Source organism: Microcaecilia unicolor, chromosome 5 (assembly GCF_901765095.1).
Source record: "Microcaecilia unicolor chromosome 5, aMicUni1.1, whole genome shotgun sequence".
Classification (NCBI taxonomy): Eukaryota; Metazoa; Chordata; class Amphibia; order Gymnophiona; family Siphonopidae; genus Microcaecilia; species Microcaecilia unicolor.
Window position 1 is genome coordinate 350,324,479 of NC_044035.1, and position 21,038 is coordinate 350,345,516.

Genomic DNA, 21,038 nt, shown 5'->3' on the forward strand with positions numbered 1-21,038 from the left:
ATCAACCTTTGTATTACCGCTCAGCTCATTTGCATGCGGTGTTTTTCGAGCATCTGTCGTTTTTTCATAATCAGTATCTTATAACGTGGACCTTTACATTTTTCCGGTTGTTCTACGTTTCTTTCATGCATCTGGCTCCAAGTTGCTTCCATCAATACTTGTCTATGGAGAGAGGGTTTAATGCAACTGTCCTGCCCTCTCTGATACTCTGCTGCTGCATTCGGGGCATTAAGGGAGGGCTCCGATTTGCAATGGAAAGCATACAGATTAGACAGACAGATAAATATACACAGGCACACTAATTCAGTCAGCCCTATGGCCCACAGGCAAAATAGCAATAAAGCTAGGTAAATCACATCAAAACTCCTCCACATTTCAACATTTCCTTTCCCAATCCAGCTGACGCAAAGAAAGCTATTTCGGTAACTTATGGTCATCCTCGGTTTCAGTTTAATCTCATGTTTTCTACTGTTCGTTCAGGCTGCAAACCTGCCACACAAGCATGACTCTTGGGTAGCATTTTAGCAATGGTCAAAAGTAAAATTTTGGGGGGGGGGGAAACGCATGAAAACAAACTGCTAATATCACAAATCTGAATAATAATGTATGAACGGAAATAGCCCAGAGTTCTACACTTTTCACCAGCTTTTAAAATGTTTGTATTATAATGCACTTTTTACAGCCAAATTTTATTTTTGTTACATTTGTACCCCGCGCTTTCCCACTCATGGCAGGCTCAATGCGGCTTACATATACAGGTACTTATTTGTACCTGGGGCAATGGAGGGTTAAGTGACTTGCCCAGAGTCACAAGGAGCTGCCTCTGCCTAAAGTGGGAATCGAACCCAGGTCCCCAGGACCACAGTCCACCACCCTAACCACTATGCCACTCCTCCACTGTTGCTACTATACATGGAATGTGGCTATTCCACTAGCAACATTCCATGTAGAAGGCTGCGCAGGCTTCTGTTTCTGTGAGTAGGACGTCAGACTCACAGAAACAGAAGCCTGCGCAGCCTTCTACATGGAATGTTGCTAGTGGAATAGCAACATTCCATATAGAATCTCCAATAGTAGCAACATTCCATTTAGAATCTCCAATAGTATCTATTTTATTTTTGTTACATTTGTACCCTGCGCTTTCCCACTCATGGCAGGCTCAATGCGGCTTACATGGGGCAATGGAGGGTTAAGTGACTTGCCCAGAGTCACAAGGAGCTGCCTGTGCCTGAAGTGGGAATCGAACTTAGCTCCTCAGGACCAAAGTCCACCACCCTAACCACTAGGCCACTCCTCCACTGCTGCTACTATTTGAGATTCTACATGGAATGTTGCTATTCCACTAGCAACATTCCATGTGGAAGTCGGCCCTTGCAGATCACCAATGTGGCCGCGCAGGCTTCTGCGAGTCTGACGTCCTGCACGTACGTGCTGGACGTCAGACTCACAGAAACAGAAGCCTGCGCAGCCTTCTACATGGAATGTTGCTACTGGAATAGCAACATTCCTTGTAGAATCTCCAATAGTAGCAACATTCCATGTAGAATCTCCAATAGTATCTATTTTATTTTTGTTACATTTGTACCCTGCGCTTTCCCACTCATGGCAGGCTCAATGCGGCTTACATGGGGCAATGGAGGGTTAAGTGACTTGCCCAGAGTCACAAGGAGCTGCCTCTGCCTGAAGTGGGAATGGAACTCAGTTCCTCAGGACCAAAGTCCACCACCCTAACCACTAGGCCACTCCTCCACTCACAAACTCTTCCACACATACAAATAAGAGTATTATGGGATACTTTCTGCAGGTATCCGTTGTCTAATAGGATAAGATGTTTAGTTTTAAAATTCAAAGAAAAAGTGTTTCTCCCATTGCAGGTCACTATAAATAGATAAATAAACATTTTCTATAACACGTTCTGTGTCATCAGCCCTTTAAGTATGATGGTGCTAACTTTTACATTAGATTTAATGAATGTCACTTTGACATCATAAGTCACCGAAATGGCTCCATCTCTGTCATCAGGGAAAGGAAAAAAAAAACCCAAACCATACTGAAATACTGAAAACAATTTTGATTTCCTCTCCCATACAAATTAAAATCCACAGGGAAGGCAGCTCTCTTTTGTGTACAACCAATTCACCAGACAGAAAATGTTGCAGCTTCTCAAGGTGACCCAGTTTCCGAAGAGAGGTTTATGGCCAGTCCTGGCTTTCAGATGCCCCTTTCCCCGACGTTCTGCGAAACCTGCGGTGCTAATTTGAAGTGGCAAAGGGACCACAAAAAAAAAAAAAAACAGAGAGAACTGGCCAAAAGCCTCCCAAACCCAGCAGTCGACATCACTTCCCTGCAATAAATGCAATAATTATGATCCTGTCCTGCAGTTCAAAAACTGTTGATTACTGTTCAATGATGTATAGACTCAGGCTGTACCAGATCCCTTTGTCAGAAAAAAAATATATTATTTTTTAAATTTTATTTGCAAACCCGCCCGGGATTTTTCCAGGGTTCTATTTCGCCTCACAGCATTTCGGATGTTGGAAGCCGACGCTTCTGATGGGGGATGAATGACTGGCAAGGAAGATTTGCATATGCACCGCTTTGTGATTCTTATTAAATGGCATTAATGCTCATAAAATATTATACATAGTCAGGGGTGTGCTGGTAAATTGTTAACAGGGGGCTCTCTCTCGCCAGCAAAGTAAAAGAGAATTCAGGAGGGGCCCAAGCCCACATTTTGGGATCCATTTGTTAAAGTAGCCATGGAGAACCGGCTCCCAAAATTCTTAAAAACTTAACAAACGGCTCTCGAGAGCCTGTGAGAGCCTGCTCCAGCACACCACTGTACATAGTCCATGTCTTCAGCAAGACTGGAGAACCTTCTGCACCTCTCCAGAGACGTAAAGAAAGCTCTCGCTTAAACTTTAGCCTGAAATGAAGCCAGATGTTTCCTTGGCTCTGTGTGCGGGTCTGTTAAGATGTATCCAGGCTGAGAATTTACAGCTTCCTAGCCAAAATAGAACAGGTGAGCACATCCCTCAGTGCAAGACAGAAAAACACGATAAGGACCAGATTCTATATATGGCGCAGAAATAAAAAAAACACGCTTAGTACTTCTGTTTATAGAAAACACATAGTGCCCATTCTCATGACTAAAAGTTAGGTGCAACTATTTACGCCAACTAAAACCTGGTGTAAATGCCTAACTTAGGTGCAGATCGGGCATATTCTATAACAGTGCGCAAAATTTTTAGGAACAACCACGACCCACCCCCGCCCCTCCCATGCCCACGCCTCCTTTTGAGATCCACACTAAATTTACACGCACCACTTCATAGAACATGTTGATTGGCTTGTTAAACAATTAACATAAGAACATAAGAGCAGCCATACTGGGTCAGAGCTGTGGTCCATCTAGCCCAGAATCCCGTTTTCCAAACAGTGGCCAAGCCAGGTCACAAGTACCTGGCAGAAACCCAAATCGTGGCAACATTCCATGTAGAATCTCAAAGAATAGCTGTAGAGTCTCAAAGAATAGCAACATTCCTTGTAGAACTCCAAAGAATAGCAAGATTCTGGAATCCTAAAGAGTGACAAGATTCCATGCAGAATCTCAAAGAGTAGCAACATTCCACGTAGAACTCCAAAGAATAGCAAGATTCTGGAATCTTAAAGAGCGACAGGATTCCATGAAGAATAAAGAGTAGCAACATTCCATGCTACCGATCTCATGTTGCTTCCCATGTCTGTCTCAATAGTAGACTATGGACTTTTCCTCCAGGAATTTGTCCAAACCTTTTTTAAACCCAGATATGCTAACCGCTGTTACCACCTCCTCCGGCAAAGAATTCCAGAGCTTAACTATTCATTGAGTGGAAAAATATTTCCTCCTATTTGTTTTAAAAGTATTTTCATGTAACTTCTTCGAGTGTCCCCTAGTCTTTGTACTTTTGGAATGAGTAGAAAATCAATTTACTTCTACTCGTTCTACACCACTCAGGATTTTGTAGATCTCAGTCAGGGACCGGATAAAGCCTGATCATAGATCTAGCAAGCCAAAAAGCAGAATCAGGAACCTCCCACTGAGCCTGAATAATATCCCTAACATCTTGATGCATAGGAAAAGACCTACCTGCTCTGCGAATACCCTTAACCAGTAAATCTACCTTTCTAGGCTCGGCCACTTGGACCTCTTGGTCATCAAAACGCAAAGTAGAGGAAACCTGAGAAAAAGGTCATCTTTATGAAAACTCCTTACCACTGAAGTATCCTCCCCCCGCAGGAAGAGATTCAGCACCATGTTCTGGCTGTTCCCTTAAAATGCGCGCAGTGTTATAGAATTCAGGACATCCGCGCCCAACTTGCGCGCCGGGATTTCTACCTGGCTTCAGTTGGTGTAACTCCTCGCGTCCAAAGTTGAGTGCGAATCCCAGCACTCTATGTTACTCTATAAAGGGTTCTAATCCCCGAATGCCCTTGTTTAGAATACTGTTTAGCGCCAAATTTTGAGTGTCATTTATGTAATTTCCCTACGGTAGTCTATCTGCAGGTTTCCCATATTCGGAAGTGCTTTTATTCCCCCCCCCCCCCCCCCCCCCACCTGTCCTTTGTCTTCCCACCCCTTCCTTACACACAGGCTTCAGGCTGCTCCTTAGTCACATTGGTCCTTTGATTCGTAGGCTGGAAATGGTGCAGTGATCAGTTTTCCGCACAGACAGAGTCTGTCTAATTGAGCTGCTGCTTTCTGTATAGAAACAGATGGCTCCTTTAAATTAATTATTTCTCATTTGTGCAACTGGGGATGATTTTCTGACAGATAGTGTGGGATACAGGGAGCTCAGGAAAACAGCAGACAGACCAGCACATAGGCCCAGAGAAGGTTGGAATACAGATACTGTTGAGCATGTGTGGGCTGCCGGATCATGGATGTGGTGGCTCTGGGGTGTCCACGGCAGGGTTGAGGGCATCGGGCGTGTTTCCTGAATGGATTTAAGAATACATTCCAGCATCCGTTTTCATCATTCTCCTACCTGGATTAGTGGGAGGTTAGATATCCATTGGATGCCTAAGCCTGGGGCTGTCCTTTGTTTATTTTAAAAGTCTGATCTGAAACACGTGGAAGGCAGATGTTTGGTATTACATTTCACATTTCTCACAGTAGAGTCCGATCATTCACAGCCAGGCCAGGATTTCGTCCCAGTGCGGTGGATCCAGGTGGTGTGCACACAATTTTAGAGCTGGAGGTCAAAGGAGTCATGGAGGTTTCTTCTGGCTACTTTGTCACTGTGCCCCTCCGTGCAGCGATTTCCTTACGAAGGGCAGTGTATAAGCTACTGTAATATAAGTGTTTCCCCTTTTACCATCCCCCAGCCCCCACATGCTCCATTCAAGGGTCGACTTCTAGTTCAGACTGGGCACCAGTGCTAAGCCTGGGCAGGCGTGGGAGATAACCAGGCAGGCGTTCATCCGAGTCATGCAACTGGTCAATTCTTTCAAGTATTTAAGGGCAGTGGTTCCCAAACCCGGTCCTGGGGGCACCCCAGCCAGTCAGGTTTTCAGGATATCCACAATGAATATTCATGAGAGAGATTTGCATGCAATAGAAGCAGTGCATATAGATCTCTCTCATGAATATTCATTGTGGATATCCTGAAAACCTGATTGGCTGAGGTGCCTCCAGGACCAGGTTTGCGAACCACTGATTTAGGGGTTTATTTAGACGAACATTTATCCTTTGTTGCCCGTGTAAGTGACAGGATGGTTTATAAGGGCGAAATTGAGAGGATACCTGTGTAAAATTGTTCGGGAATACTGGTGAGGGTCTTAAACCGACAACGAAACTGCAGTGGAAACCGAATACTGATGTATAAATAAAGGAGTAACGTGATCACATTTGCAAGCATCAGAAGAATCTTTATTGTCGTGTTTTGAACAATCTGAAGCTGTTTAATAGTGGTCTGGGATAAGTATAGTGTTACAACAGTCGAGTCTTGGCAACACTCTACAGCTCGTAATATCGTACATTGTGTCACAGAGTTTAGTAAAGAGCGGACTGAGCAAAGTTGCCGTAAAACAAAGAAACAAGAGTTTGATGACTGCACAAACAGTCCATCTACTGAAATCCTTCCATCTGGACCGAACCCTTCCCGCACCCGGTATTCAGCTTTCGGCTTTTTTGAGTCCTAAGCTCTGGAACTGGAATTTGCTTCCGCGTGATACTAGGGCCAAATTGACATCTGCTAACGTCAAAGTCAAGACAGAAATTTACGCAGGCGTTCCCAACTTGATTTAAGATACATTGGCCGGGAATTTACCCGCAACCTACGATGACAGATTGATTTTAATTCTATATGTGAGCCTGCCCTTTACGCTTTGATGGAACTGTTATACCCTAATGTTCTCTCGCCATTGTTCTATCACCGATCACTTCCCCATTGTTACATTCTACTGTTCCATTCCCAAACTATGTTTGACTTTGACTTGTTTTCCCAAAATATGTTTGACTTCGACTGTCTTCCCATAACTCTTCTCTATATAACCCATAACCATATTGTAACCAATGTAATTCCATGACTCACAATGTATTGTAAGCCACACTGAACCCGCAAATAGGTGGGAAAATGTGGGATACAAATGCAATAAATAAATAAATAAATAAATAAATATCCTTCTCTGATAACTTATGGCATTCTTTTCTGTTTCATATTGTAAGATTTTGGAGGGGGGTTTACTAGGGTGTGCTAACAGATTTAGCACCTGCTAAACGATAAGACACCCCATAGGAATATAATGGAGAAAAGATGGCTGAGGGGAGATATAATAGAGGTCTATAAAATAATGAGTGGAGTGGAACGGGTAGACGTGAATCGCTTGTTTACTCTTTTCAAAAATACTAGGACTAGGGGGCACGCAATGAAGCTACAAAGTAGTACATTTAAAACGAATCGGAGAAAATATTTCTTCACTCAACGTGTAATTAAACTCTAGAATTTGTTGCCAGAGAATGTAGTAAAAGCGGTTAGCTTAGTGGGGGTTAAAAAAAAAAAAAAGGTTTGGATGGCTTCATAAAGGAAACGTCCCTAGACCGTTATTAAAATAGACTTGGGGAAAATCCACAGCTTGTTTCTGGGATAAGCAGCATAAAATGTATTGAGCGTTTGTGGGATCTCGCCAGGTATTTGTGACCTGGATTGGCCACTGTTGGAAACAGGATGCTGGGCTTGATTGATGGACTTGGTCTGTCCCAGTGTGGCAATATTTATGTAGATTTGGATGGGCTGGGGTGGAGCTTTTCAGGGGCTTTGACAACTTCAGAAATGTAGATCATGGACAGTGCTGGGCAGACTGAAAATGGCAAGGCCAAATCAAGATCAGGTATGCGTATGAAGTATCCCATCATAAACTCATTACATAGGGTATCTTGTTGGACCGTACAGGTCTTTATCTGCTGTCATCTACTATGTTACTAGGGGGCTCATTTTCAAAGCACTTAGACTTACAAAGTTGGTTACTGAGTTGGTTCAAGTGCTTTGAAAATATGCCTCACATGTATATATTTATTTAGATTTTTGAACACACCTTTTTCAGTAGTAGTTCAAGGTGAGTTATATTCAGGTACTCTGGATATTTCTCTGTCCCAGGAGGGCTCACAATCTAAGTTTGTACCTGAGGCAGTGACTTGCCCAAGATCACAAGGAGCAGCAGCTGGATTTGAACCGGCCACCTCTGGATTGCAAGACCAGTGCTTTAACCACTAGGCCACTCCTCCATGCCACGTTGTTTCTTGCACTGCTGCTGTCTGTGCTGTGCTTGCTTTGTGGGGAGAAGTGGGGGTGGGGGGTGGGCTGTGGTTCACAATCCTATGAACTGAATTAAAGTAAAAACAAACTTTCTTTCCTCTCGCCTTCTCTTTGTTCATGAGGATTAAAGGTACATTTCTAGCTGGCTGAGGACCTCATAAAGTAAGGTTAGCATGTGGGGAAGTAAGTTTTCAGATAGAAAACAGTAACTGTTGAAATTGCGCTATTAAAGATGTAGTTACAGTGAATGTCAATGCGGTGAAATGACGGTGAGAAGTGACAGCCATCAAATGACAGGCTTTTTCTTCAAGCGAGGGCATATCCTTTGGAGCTGGGGGGGGAACAGTCTCAGCCTCTCAAGTCTTTAAGTGAAGAAATCAGGTCCAGTTCTTCTGTGGTCTGGTCCTATCACCCTAACTTCATCCATAAGCTTCCCCTCCCCCCTCCCTCTCCAGGCTTAGGTACAGACCAAAGTGTTCCAGCTTCTGATGAAAGAGTATCATGACACTTTTTTTGTAGTTATGGGGAGGAGGTGGAGTGGGGTATTTGAGCTGAGTGATAATATTGCCTTTCTGTGGTACAGCCAAAGTGGTTTATATTTATTACTAGTAAAAAAAAAAAAGGCCCGTTTCTGACACACATGAAATGGGCGCTAGCAAGGTTTTCTTCGGCTCCCCTGCAAGCCACCCATGTCCAGCGACCCTCCTCTCCCCCTGCGCCCACTGCAGCCACCCATGTCCAGCGAACCTCCTCTCTCCCCTGCCCCCCCTGCAACCACCCATGTCCACCGACCCTCCTCTCTCCCCTGCCCCCCCCCCTCCAGCCACCCATGTCCAGCGACCCTCCTCTGGACATGGATCAGCTGTGAGGCATTTTTTCTTTTTTTCCCCGGGTTCTGAAGTTGACATCATAATGGCTACGGTGATGTCAGCCTGATCTACGGAGCATAGCAGACCAACTCGGAAGGAGCCACGGTCCCAGGCAGCAAGACAGAACATTGGAGGTGAGAATCAAACATATAAACGGCGAGTGACCGTACTCACTCGCAAATGCGCAGTAGAGACTTCCCTGTCTGTCCCGCCCCCGCGTCAATACGTGATGACGGGGGGGGCGGGACAGAGAGGGAAACTGCGCGAAGGGGAGGGAACCGCCGAGGTCGCCACCGCTACCCCCCCCCCCCCCCGAGGTCGCCGCCACTGGTACCCCCCCCCCCAGAGTCGCCGCTGCCGCCCCTCCACCCGGCTGTCTCTTCGCTATTCAACTTACATCTCCGCAGCAGGCAGATCAGCTGAGCTGCCGTTGGCCTTCCTTCCCTGCCTGTGTCCCGCCCTCGCTAACGTTACGTCACACGAGGGCGGGACACAGGCAGAGAAGGAAGGCCGACGGGACCTCAGCTGATCTCTGCCTGCTGCGGAGATGTAAGTTGAATAGCAAAGAGACGGGCAGGGTAGAGGGGCAGCAGGGGCGGCGAACCACCAGCCCGTTTTAACGGGCTCAACGGCTAGTTATTATATAGGATATGCAGGTACTTTCTTTGTTCCTTGTGGGCTCACAATCTTGAGGTTTTTTTTTTTTTTTTACCTGGGGCTCTGGAGGGTTAAATGACTTGCCCAGGGTTCTGTTCTTTCACCTCTTCTTCTCTTTAATATTTTCCTTAGCTGTCTTGCTGCTCTTATTCAATCTCACGATATATCGTTTCCCTTTTATGCGGATGACATTCTACTGCTTTTTCCTACTAGCTCATACTCTCTTTCCATCCAACCATGCACCACTGCCTTTCTGCAGTTGAGAAAACGGTGCTGAATACGGAAAAAACAAACCAGTAGCCTGTTGGTTTACTGGAGGAAGCCCCAGTCCAACTGCGGCTCTACATTTGTTTGGGATGTCTATTATCCCAGTCCTTTCCTTCCTTCCGCTATTTAGGTGTTATTCTAGATTCTCATCCGACATTTACACCCCAGATATCTAATGTATGTAAAACTGGCTTTTTTATGGTTTAACATTTTATTGATGACTCGTCAAGGAAAATACAGCCAATATTTAAGTGCACTGAAAATCAAAGAGAACCATACACTCGCTGCATCCAAAATAATGCCCTGCGTCATCCAAATTTTTGTTTTCAAATCCCCTCCCCCACCCCTCTATTGAAAAGTACAGGCTGACGATATGCTCCACAATGTAATTAAAGAAACAGTCATCATTTTACAACTAACAAGTCCTAGTACCAACTTACAACTGTCAGAGCTGCCTCCAACAGTCTTTACTATTAACTTCTCCCCCCCCCCCCCTCCTTCCCCCCTCTTTCCCTCCCTCCCCCCCCCCCCCACTCCTTCCCCCCTCTTTCCCTCCCTCCTCCTTCATGTACACATCAACCACCAGTTATGGACCTAAAATCCTTAGGCAGTTGCGTTCAGTTAAGAAGTGCTTTGAGCACAACGCATTTCACACTCTCATCTTGTCTCTATACTAAATTTCTAGACTAGATTATTCTAATATTATTTACCTTGGACCTCCATGTTACGTACTCAAGCGACTCCAGACACTTCAAAACTCCGCTATCGGCTACTTTGCCATGTCAGGAGATCAGATCATGTTTCCCCTTTGTTCCAGAAATACCACTGGCTTCCCATTAGCCAAAAGATTATTCGCAAGCTACTAACCCTTACCTGCAAAGCGTTCAGAATAGGTCTGCTTCAATACTTATCTAATCTTACTATCCCTTACTCTCCCATGCGTTTACTTAGGTCCCTAAATGATTTTCGTTTGGTCCTTCCCAATCCGAAAAGAGCCTTTCTTCTTGAACCTACCAGGTATTGTGATTGGTATTTCGCTGCTCCTTTCCACACGATATTAGAGCAGAATCCTCATTTAAGACAATTAAGCCAACCTTAAAAACTTGACTGTTTCGCTAGGGCCTTTAATACCTCATAGGATGCTTCCCACTGTAGATTCAGTTTCCTTCTTGTGTTTTGCTCAACTGTTCCTTGTCCCCCCCACCCTTGCTAATTAGTTTCTTGCTCCCTCTCCTCTTCCCCCATTGTCTATCTCTATGGATAACACTCTCATCCTTCCTGTGTCATCATCTCCTAACCTTGGGGTCATCTTCGACTCCGCCCTCTCTGCACATATTCAGCAGACTGCTAAAACCTGTCATTTCTTTGTCTATAATATCACCAAAATTCGCCATTTCCTTTCTGAGCACACTACCAGTACCCTCATCCACACTCTTATCACCTCTCGCTTAGACTATTGCAACTTGCTTCTCACAGGTCTCCCACTTAGCCATCAATCTCCTCTTCAATCTGTTCAAACTTTTGCTGCATGACTAATATTCCGCCAGTGTCGTTATGCTCATATTAGCCCTCTCCTCAAGTCACTTCACTGGCTTCCGATCCGTTTCCACATACAGTTCAAACTCCTTTTATTGACCTATAAGTGCATTCACTCTGCAGCTCCTCAGTACCTCTCCACTCTCATCTCTCCCTACATTCCTTCCCTGGGTAAATCTTCTCTTATCTGCATCTTTCTCTTCCACTGCTAACTCCAGACTCCATTCCGTTTATCTTGCTACACCATATGCCTGGAATAGACTTCCTAATCTGTAGGTCAAGCTCCATCTCTGGCCGTCTTCAAATCTAGGCTGAAAGCCCATCTTTTTGATGCTGCTTTTAACTCCTAACCCTTATTCACTTGTTTAGTACCTATGTCCGTTTTATCATTCCGACCTTAGTAATTCCCTTATTTCTTCTTTTTGTCTGTCCTGATTAGATTGTAAGCTCTTTTGAGCAGGGACTGTCTCTTCATGTCCAGCGCTGCGTACGTCTAGTACAGCTATAAGTAGTAGTAGTACTTTTCCCTTCCCCTGAAACCCCCCGTTGCTTTAATAGCCTAAAGGCAGATGCACTAAACCTTAACGACCCTGTAACGACTCCTTAACGAAGAAATTTTGAACCGTAGCATGCATTAAAGGCCATTTTCCGAAGACGCTTGCAGCTAATGAAAACGGAATGCAAAAGAGTAAACTACCATTGAAATGTGGACAATCTGGAATGTACTAACCATACCAAAGATTGCAACGATTCATTTACCATCTACAATTTTACGTGAGCTCAGACCAGTCGTTAAGGCCTGAGCTGTCATCTCTCCGCTTCCCCCTGCACCTCAAAACAAGCTGGCAAAAAAAAAAAAGATCGGGAGGGGGCAAAGGCGCTCGTCAGGAGCGTCCTTCATGGACGGCCTTACCCCCCCCCCCCCCCCCCGCCTGAGTTCGCCGCTTCCCCCTGCATCCAAACAGATAAAAATCCAAAAATCAAAACTTTTGAGGCTGGCCCGAGCCCCCTCCCTTTCTCTCTTTCCCAGCCCCGCCCGTCATCCTCCACCCTGCCCCCGCCGTCCCCCGAGCTTGTCGCTGTTGTTCCCCCTCTCCACCGGGCCCCCTTCCCTCCTACTGGGACCGCGCAGCGCCTGTGAGGCAAGAAGAAAAGCAAGAACAGCTCAGCTGATACCTTCCAGTCTTCGGCGTCTCTCCTGTGCTCCTGGGCCCGCCCCCGTCTGACGTAAGTAATTCTTCTTGCTTTTCTTCATGCCTCACAGGCATTGCACGGGCCCGGTAAGAGGGAGGGGGGCCCGGTGGCGAGGGGGAATGACACGATGACCTCGGGGGGGGGGGGGGGGGGGGGGGGGGGGCGGAGGATGGCGGGTGGGGCTGGGAAAGAGAGAAAAGGAGGGGGGCTCGGGCCAGCCTTAAAAGTTTGGATTTTTTGATTTTTATTTCTGTTTGTATGCGGGGGGGGGGGGGGGAGGGGGCAAGGCCGTCCGTGAAGGATGCTCCTGACGAGCGCCTTTGCCCCCTTCTTTTTTTAATTTTGTTTTCATTTTTTGACGTTTTTTGGCATGCGCAGAGCAGCCAGCATAATGCTTGGCTGCTCTGCGCATGCGTTAGGGGCCGATTACCGACGGGGATTACACAGGTTTGATGCATTGTAGTTTACAGTACCGCACCGAACATGTGCGACTTTTTTTTTGGTGCATCCTTCGTTTTTTTTTAATTCGTTAGGGACTTTTTTAACGTTTGGTTGATGCATCTGGCCCCTAGTTTGGTCGAATGAATGTGGTACTTTCCATCAATATATTTTAATTCCTTCCTTCGCTTATTATTGTTTTTAAATTGTACACTACCTGGATCTATCCGTAAATTATAGTGGTATATTAAGTGTGTGGAGGAGTGACCTAGTGGTTAGGATGGTGGACTTTGGTCCTGGGGAACTGAGGAACTGAGTTTGATTCCCACTTCAGGCACAGGCAGCTCCTTGTGACTCTGGGCAAGTCACTTAACCCTCCATTGCCCCATGTAAGCCGCATTGAGCCTGCCATGAGTGGGAAAGCACGGGGTACAAATGTAACAAATAAATAAAATACAAAGGTACAAAGGTAATCGTGTAGTCTGTGGGCTGCCAAAACGTTCTGGATTACTGGTACTGTTCTACTTCCTTGAATCAACACGGATAGCAACAGGAAGGTTCCTGAGACTTTGGAAATTGAGTGGTACAGGGGTTGGGATGGAGGGGATGGGAAGGGGTGGGGTGGGGTGGGGTGGGGTGGGGGGGAAGGGCGGTTTACAAGCTGTATGATTCATGCATAGTGTCTTATTGTTTGTAAGTTGGCAATATTGAGTATGTTGTGTGTTGTGTTGCTTAACTTTGAGTTATCAATAAAATTAATTTAAACTTAAAAAAAAAGTAAAAAAATAAATTGAATCCCAATCTCATCCCACTGCACTAACCACTTGGCTGCTCCTTTGTCCCTGCACACGGATAGCAGCCTTCCTACCTGAATATCACCCCAGCAGTGAGGGTGAACCGGGAGGCGTCACATCTGATCTAACTTAAAAAGAAATCTTCCCCTGTCTTTATGGTGTTAACCGGACATATGCAGCACTGTACAGAGGTGATGCGCTTTCGGGTACAAAATGTCCCTGCCCTAAATAGCTTATGATTAAGTGGCTACACCACCACCCCCTTCCCTACCTCCTTGACAAACAGTTCTGTACAGCTGCTTTCACCAAGATACATTTACATACATAGTAGATGACGGCAGAAAAAGACCTGCACGGTCCATCCAGTCTGCCCATTTACGTGAGATAAACTGTGGTTCCACGGTTCCACGCTTTTGCTCAGTCTGAAGAGGATTTGCATTCAACTCCTTCGCTCCTGTTTTTTTTTTTTTAACAGGAAGGCTTTTGACTCACTTTAGGCTGGGGAACATGACTTTATAAAAATATTCTAAGCCAGCTCATTTGTCAGCTGAGCTCTTCAGCACAGATGCATGGGGAAGGGCCACCGCCTTGGGGCTGCTGGAGGCAGAACCCCTGTTCATTTCTCATGCCGAAGAGGTAGCGAGAAGCACAAAATGTTTTAACTGTTTACAGAAGCTTATGCTCAGAATGTAACAGAGGGCCAGATGCACTAAGGTCCTCGGAAGAGCCCTTCCCTTACCGATTCCACAGAGAATCGGTAGGGAACGGCCACGCCTCAAGGAAACGGAATGCAAATGAGCTGCTCGTTATAGCTCACTTGCATTCTCTATTCCCTCGGAAGTCAGTCGGCCGGTCGAGCATGCGCAGAGCAGCCAAGCGTTATGCTGGCTGCTCTGCGCATGCCATGGACGTCCTTTATGGACGTCCTTCACTAAACAAAACAAACAAAATAAAGGACGTCTCTGCCGAGGCACACCTTCTCTCTCTGTAAGGCATCCCGCAGGCGGCAAACTGCATCTGCAAGCCAGGGATCGGGGGGGGGGGGGGTCTGGGAACCGATCTTCAGTCTTTCTTCCTTGTCCGCAGTTCAGAACCTCTCTCTCAAGCCCCTCCACACCGTGTCATCAAACTCGTACCTGGCAGCTATCGGAGGCTTCTGCTCCGGTCGCCTTGCCCCGAGGTGTTAGCAGCACGTCCGATGCCCCTCCTCCAGGTCTCTCTCAGCCAATCACAGCGTGTTTAGCTGACACTGGTGTCAGCTAAACACGCTGTGATTGGCTGAGAGAGACCTGCAGGTGGGGCATAATCGAAAGAGACGTCCAAATAGTTTTTTTGATTTGGACGTCCTTGCACCCATCACAAAAAAGTCTGGGGGAAAAACGTCCAAGTGCTCGTCAGGGACGTCATTTTTTAGTGAAGGAAGTCCATGTTAGGCACTTTAGAAGGACGGCCCTGACGAGCACTTGGACGTGGCTAGGCAAAGGTTTCCTGCTGGTTGTTTTAGTGAAGGACGTCCATAAAGGACCTCCCTGACAAGCACTTGGACGTTTTTTTCCCCGATTTTTTTTTTTGGTTACATTTATAGAAGTTTTTAGAGGCTGCACAGCCCCAACGAGAGGCACAGACCTCCCGTTAGATTTTCCACGGTTAGGCAATCGGAAAACAGTAGTGCATCTCATTACAATACGATTTACACACATTGGGGTACTAATTTGCTCATCTGCAATCCATTTTCGTTAGCTGCTACCGTGATCGGAAAATGGCTCGGAGAAGCCTTTTGTGCATGCCACGGTTTACTACTTGCTCGTTAATGGCTCGTTAAGTTTAGTGCATCTGGCCCTTAGTATATATGCTAAATACAGTATGGTGCAAATTCTATATAGTGCGACTAGAATTTGCACACGCAAATCTGGGTGTATTATACGTGCAACTCAATTGGTTAACAAGCCAATTGGTGCTGATAATTTTTTAATTTTCTTATTTTTATTACATTTGTACCCCGTGCTTTCCCACTCATGGCAGGCTCAATGCGGCAGGCATGGAGGGTTAAGTGACTTGCCCAGAGTCACAAGGAGCTGCCTGTGCCGGGAATCGAACTCAGTTCCTCAGTTCCCCAGGACCAAAGTCCACCACCCTAACCACTAGGCCACTCCTCCACTCTCAATTGGATGTTAACAAGCAATTATCAGCACTAATTGGCACTGATTAGAATTTACACACACACTAATCGCTAAGCGTATTCTGTAAAGCAGTCTACTTAAATTCTACCGCGCGGACCTCAAAAGTGGGTGTGGCCATAAGAGGAGCATGGGCGGGTCATGGGCGTTCCAAAAAATGTAGACGCACTGTTATAGAATAACCCGTTAGATAGATGAGGGCATATACACCGGCTTTTCATTGGCGTAAATGCCTGTGCCTAAATTTTAGTCGTGTCGCCAGCGCTATGCGTATTCTATAAAGACACAATTTATAGAATACTCATAGGCGCCAAATATAGAATTTTTGAATCGGGTTAGCGATAGTTTGGTTATAACATATATTATCCCTAGACTCCATCATCATATCTAACTGTCTATATTGCCAACTACTGTTCAACCTTTGTTGGTCAGACTGGACGGACCGTGCAGGTCTTCATCTGCCATCATTTTCGGTGAAGTACTCGCTGCTTTCTTCCCTGTCACAGCTCTTCTTCCAGGGTTTCCCTTCCCAGTGTAACATGCTGTGTTTTTTTTTTTTAAGCTGAGAAGAAATGTCTACTTTATAATTTCACTGCTGGTTTGTTTCTCTGAAATTCTCTTTAAATAGTTTGTTCAGTGTGCCGAGTTTGTTTGACTGTGTACAGAACTCAAAGTTAAAGTGTTTGACGAGCAGGTTTTCTCTGAATGCCACGCGAACCCCCTTCTCCTTCCCCTGTGTGTTTTGCACAGGTGGTCAACAGATTTAAGATACCACTGATTCCTGAAAGCCACCTGTTAAACCTAAACCAGTTTGTTCTGAAGAACAATTACAACCAGGGGATTGTTTTCCCCAAGACAGGCCAGAATGTGTAATAATGTAAAAGAATTCTATAGAACACGCGGCTGTCCTTGAAAGCATTCCAGTTCTGTCTTCTGAAGAGGAAAGGATTAAGGTGTGATGCCAGTGCTCTCTTGCCAGGAAGTTCTTCTGTTGCAGAGTGGGATAAATTTCTAAAAACATGAACTGTAGGATACCTTTTAGAGGCTGGGGGCCTGGTTCTTGTGGCTTTACTCAACAGACTGCTAAAACCTGTCGTTTCTTTCTCTATAATATCAGCAAAATTCACCCTTTCCTTTCTGAGCACACTACCAGAACCCTCATCCACACTCTTATCGCCTCTCGCTGAGACTATTGCAACTTGCTTCTCACGGGTCTCCCACTTAGCCATCTCTCTCCTCTTCAATCTGTTCAAAATTCTGCTGCACGACTAATATTCTGCCAGTGTCGTTATGCTCATATTAGCCCTCTCCTCAAGTCACTTCACTGGCTTCCTATCCGTTTCCGCATACAGTTCAAACTCCTCTTATTGACCTATAAGTGCATTCACTCTTCAGCTCCTCAGGACCTCTCCACTCTCATCTCTCCCTACATTCCTCCTCGGGAACTCCGCTCACTGGGTAAATCTCTCTTATCTGCACCCTTCTCCTCCACTGCTAACTCCAGACTCCGTTCCTTTTATCTTGCTGCACCATATGCCTGAAATAGACTTCCTGAGCCGGTACGTCAAGCTCCATCTCTGGCCGTCTTCAAATCTAAGCTAAAAGCCCACCTTTTTGATGCTACTTTTAACTCCTAACCCTTATTCACTTGTGGCCTAGTGGTTAGGGTGGTGGACTCTGGTCCTGGGGAACTGAGTTCGATTCCCACTTCAGGCTCAGGCAGCTCCTTGTGACTCTGGGCAAGTCACTTAACCCTCCATTGCCCCATGTAAGCCGCATTGAGCCTGCCATAAGTGGGAAAGCGCAGGGTACAAATGTAACAAACATAAAATAGATACTATTGGAGATTCCACATGGAATGTTGCTACTATTGGAGATTCTACATGGAATGTTGCTATTCCACTAGCAACATTCCATGTAGAAGGCTGCGCAGGCTTCTGTTTCTGTGAGTCTGACGTCCAGACTCACAGAAGCAGAAGCCTGCGTGGCCACATAGGTGATCTGCAAGGGCCGACGTCTACATGGAATGTTGCTAGTGGAACAGCAACATTCCATGTAGAATCTCAAATAGTAGCAATAGTGGAGGAGTGGCCTAGTGGTTGGGGTGGTGGACTTTGGTCCTGGGGAACTGAGGAACTGAGTTCGATTCCCACTTCAGGCACAGGCAGCTCCTTGTGACTCTGGGCAAGTCACTTAACCCTCCATTGCCCCAGGTAAGCCGCATTGAGCCTGTCATGAGTGGGAAAGCGCAGGGTACAAATGTAACAAAAAAAAAATTAATATTCCCTTATCTCTTGTTTGTCCTGTTTGTCTGTCCTAATTAGATTGTAAGCTTTGTGGCACAGGGACTGTCTCTTCATGTTCAAGTGTACAGCGCTGCGTACGTCTAGTAGCGCTATAGAAATGATAAGTAGTAGTAGTAGTCTTTGGGATTCCGGAATCTTGCTACTCTTTGTCCTTATCACTTATGTGTGCTGTTTCTCGTCCTGATTAGATTGTAAGCTCTTTGAGCAGGGACTGTCTCTTCATGTTCAAGTGTACAGCGCTGCGTACGTCTAGTAGCGCTATAGAAATGATAATAGGTAGTTCGGATGGTTCCAGTTCTTAGCCTGTGATTAATTCCTCTTTTTTATCTTCTGTGTGGGTCTTGGCTGGAGTCAAAGTTCCACTGAGCCAGGACTGTCTGTTTTACGTCTGTAGTGCTGCTGACATCTAGTAGCACTATAGAAATTTTTTAATAATTGGAGAATGGATCAGGATGGGTCCAGGGGTACAGTGAACAGTACTTCTCTCTTCACCCTCCCCCCCCCCCATGCCTCTTCCTTAGGCGCAAGGGTCAGGACTCGGTACTTGGCGGGCAGGGAGTGGGCTGTATTACTCCCCCCCCTCCTTTCACTTGTTGCCTTTGAGCAGGAGGCAGGGTTTGAACCTGTTCAATTGGAAAGGTGGGAGAGGGGTTCTCAGATGATCAGTAGAGAGTCACCCCCTCCCCCCAACCAAGCAGCAATTGCATTTATCACCACCCTAATTTCAGTTCATTCACATCAAGGGATCAGGAACATCTACTCCAGACCTTGAGATAAAAACGTCCCTGGCCCACCCACGCTCCTCCCGTGGCCAGGTTCCCTTTGCAGATCCACGCACTGTGTTTTGTTTTGTTTTTACATTTGTACCCCACGCTTTCCCACTCATGGCAGGCTCAATGCGGCTTACATGGGGCAATGGAGGGTTAAGTGACTTGCCCAGAGTCACAAGGAGCTGCCTGTGCCGGGAATTGAACTCAGTTCCTCAGTTCGCCAGGACCAAAGTCCACCACCCTAACCACTAGGCCACTCCTCCACTGTTGCTACTCTTTGAGATTCTACATGGAATGTAGCAACATTCCAAGTAGAAGTCGGCCCTTGCAGATCACCAATGTGGCCGCGCAGGCTTCTGCTTCTGTGAGTCTGATGTCCTGCACGTACGTGCAGGACGTCAGACTCACAGAAACAGAAGCCTGCGCAGCCTTCTACATGGAATGTTGCTAGTGGAATAGCAACATTCCATGTAGAATCTCCAATAGTAGCAACAGAACCTCAAATAGTAGCAACATTCCATGTAGAATCTCCAATAGTAGCAACATTCCATGTAGAATCTCCAATAGTATCTATTTTATTTTTGTTACATTTGTACCTTGCGCTTTCCCACTCATGGTAGGCTCAATGCAGCTTACATGGGGCAATGGAGGGTTAAGTGACTTGTCCAGGAGTCACAAGGAGCTGCCTGTGCCTGAAGTGGGAATTGAACTCAATTCCTCAGGACCAGAGTCCACCACCCTAACCACTAGGCCACTCCTTTATAAATATGTCGAAAAGCACTGGTCCCAGTAGAACTTCACCTATTTACCCTCTTCCATTTAAGAGGATTGGCCATTTAATCCTAACTCTTTTTTTCCTACCTTTTAACCAGTTCCCAATCCACAGAAGGCCCTTACTTACTATCCCCACAGCTGTTTAATTTCCTCAGATGTCTCAACTAGCAACTTTTGTGAAAAGTTTTCTGAAAATCTAGACGGGCCAAGTGATGCCCTGCATTATGCTGTGGAAATTTACTTCTATGAACGTGAAAGAATAGGAAACTGTGGGGTCCTTTTACTAAGCCACGTAGGCGCAGTAATCGGCATCGTACGCTAGCTGGCGATTACTGCCAGGTTAATGCATGAGACCTTACCGCTAAGTCAATGGGTGGCAGTAAGGTCTCAGGCCCAAAATGGACAGGCATCAATTTTCATTTTGCCACATGTCCGTTTTCGGACAAAAAAAAGGCCTTTTTTTTTTTTTGCAGGTGTAGTGAAAAATGAACCTGCGCGCGTCTAATACACGCGTCTACACCAGCGCCGGCCACTTTTCGGCACACCTTAGTAAAAGGACATCTCAGTAATCCAGCACGAGTATAAGCAAGAGACACGGGGGAGGGGGGAAATTATTAAAGGCAACAACACAGCATGATCAAAGTCTATGAAAGACTGAGGGACAAAAGGCTTTCGGCTCACGGAGACTCAGTGCAAAAGCACATCCCCTCGAAGAGACAACACCCTGTTAATCTCGAAAGCTCAGGCAAAATATTCTTTCGTCTTTGCCACGTTTTCCAGGTTAATGTCCTACTGGAACGCTAACCTTTTACACGGGTCTCCAGTCAAAATGCACCGAACTGTCTGTGCTGCATGACCTCTACCGTGAAGAAAACCGCACCAGTGTTAAGACGCCAGGGCCAAAACCTGCCTAGTATCGATCTTCTCATGGCCCTATGTACTCACGCGCAGCAAAGCTGGCAATTGATTCTGTGACATTTTATCAATGCTCAACACACGATTATTAGTATTCCTAATCTGATCCTGCATTCAGGGGAATATTACATCCTGCATCACTCTGAGGCTAAATTCAATTAAGTCAGCTTTCAAATTGTTAATTTAACCGATTCATAACGTTGAGAGACTGTGTGCTGTTCCGGTGGTGCATATTGAGGGAACACAATGTGCAAAAACTGCTGGGATTACAGAAATTAAAATACAGCCCTGTGAAGACATGGGTTCTAGTCCCACCTCCACCACTGGCAGTTGGGGCTGTTGCTTTTTTTTTTTTTAATTGCTTCTATAATCCAGGTGCTAGAGGTGTATTTTGCTTTCTAGTTGTTGTACAGGATCCAGCCCAGAGGTGGCTGTGCATACAGTGCTTGGCTGGCACATGAACGGCACCACACAAGACACCCCCCGTCCCAAATCTCCACCTCTTTCAGATCTCATCTGCTTCCAACCAGTGTTGCCAGGGCTGC

The 21,038-nt window shown here is 45.9% G+C and overlaps 1 protein-coding gene across 1 annotated transcript in view; it reads right to left on the minus strand.

Moving 5' to 3' along the window:
* The window catches only part of GSE1 (Gse1 coiled-coil protein), a 527,218-nt gene that overhangs the window by 407,449 nt on the left and 98,731 nt on the right, over positions 1-21,038 (minus strand). The window lies entirely within an intron of this gene.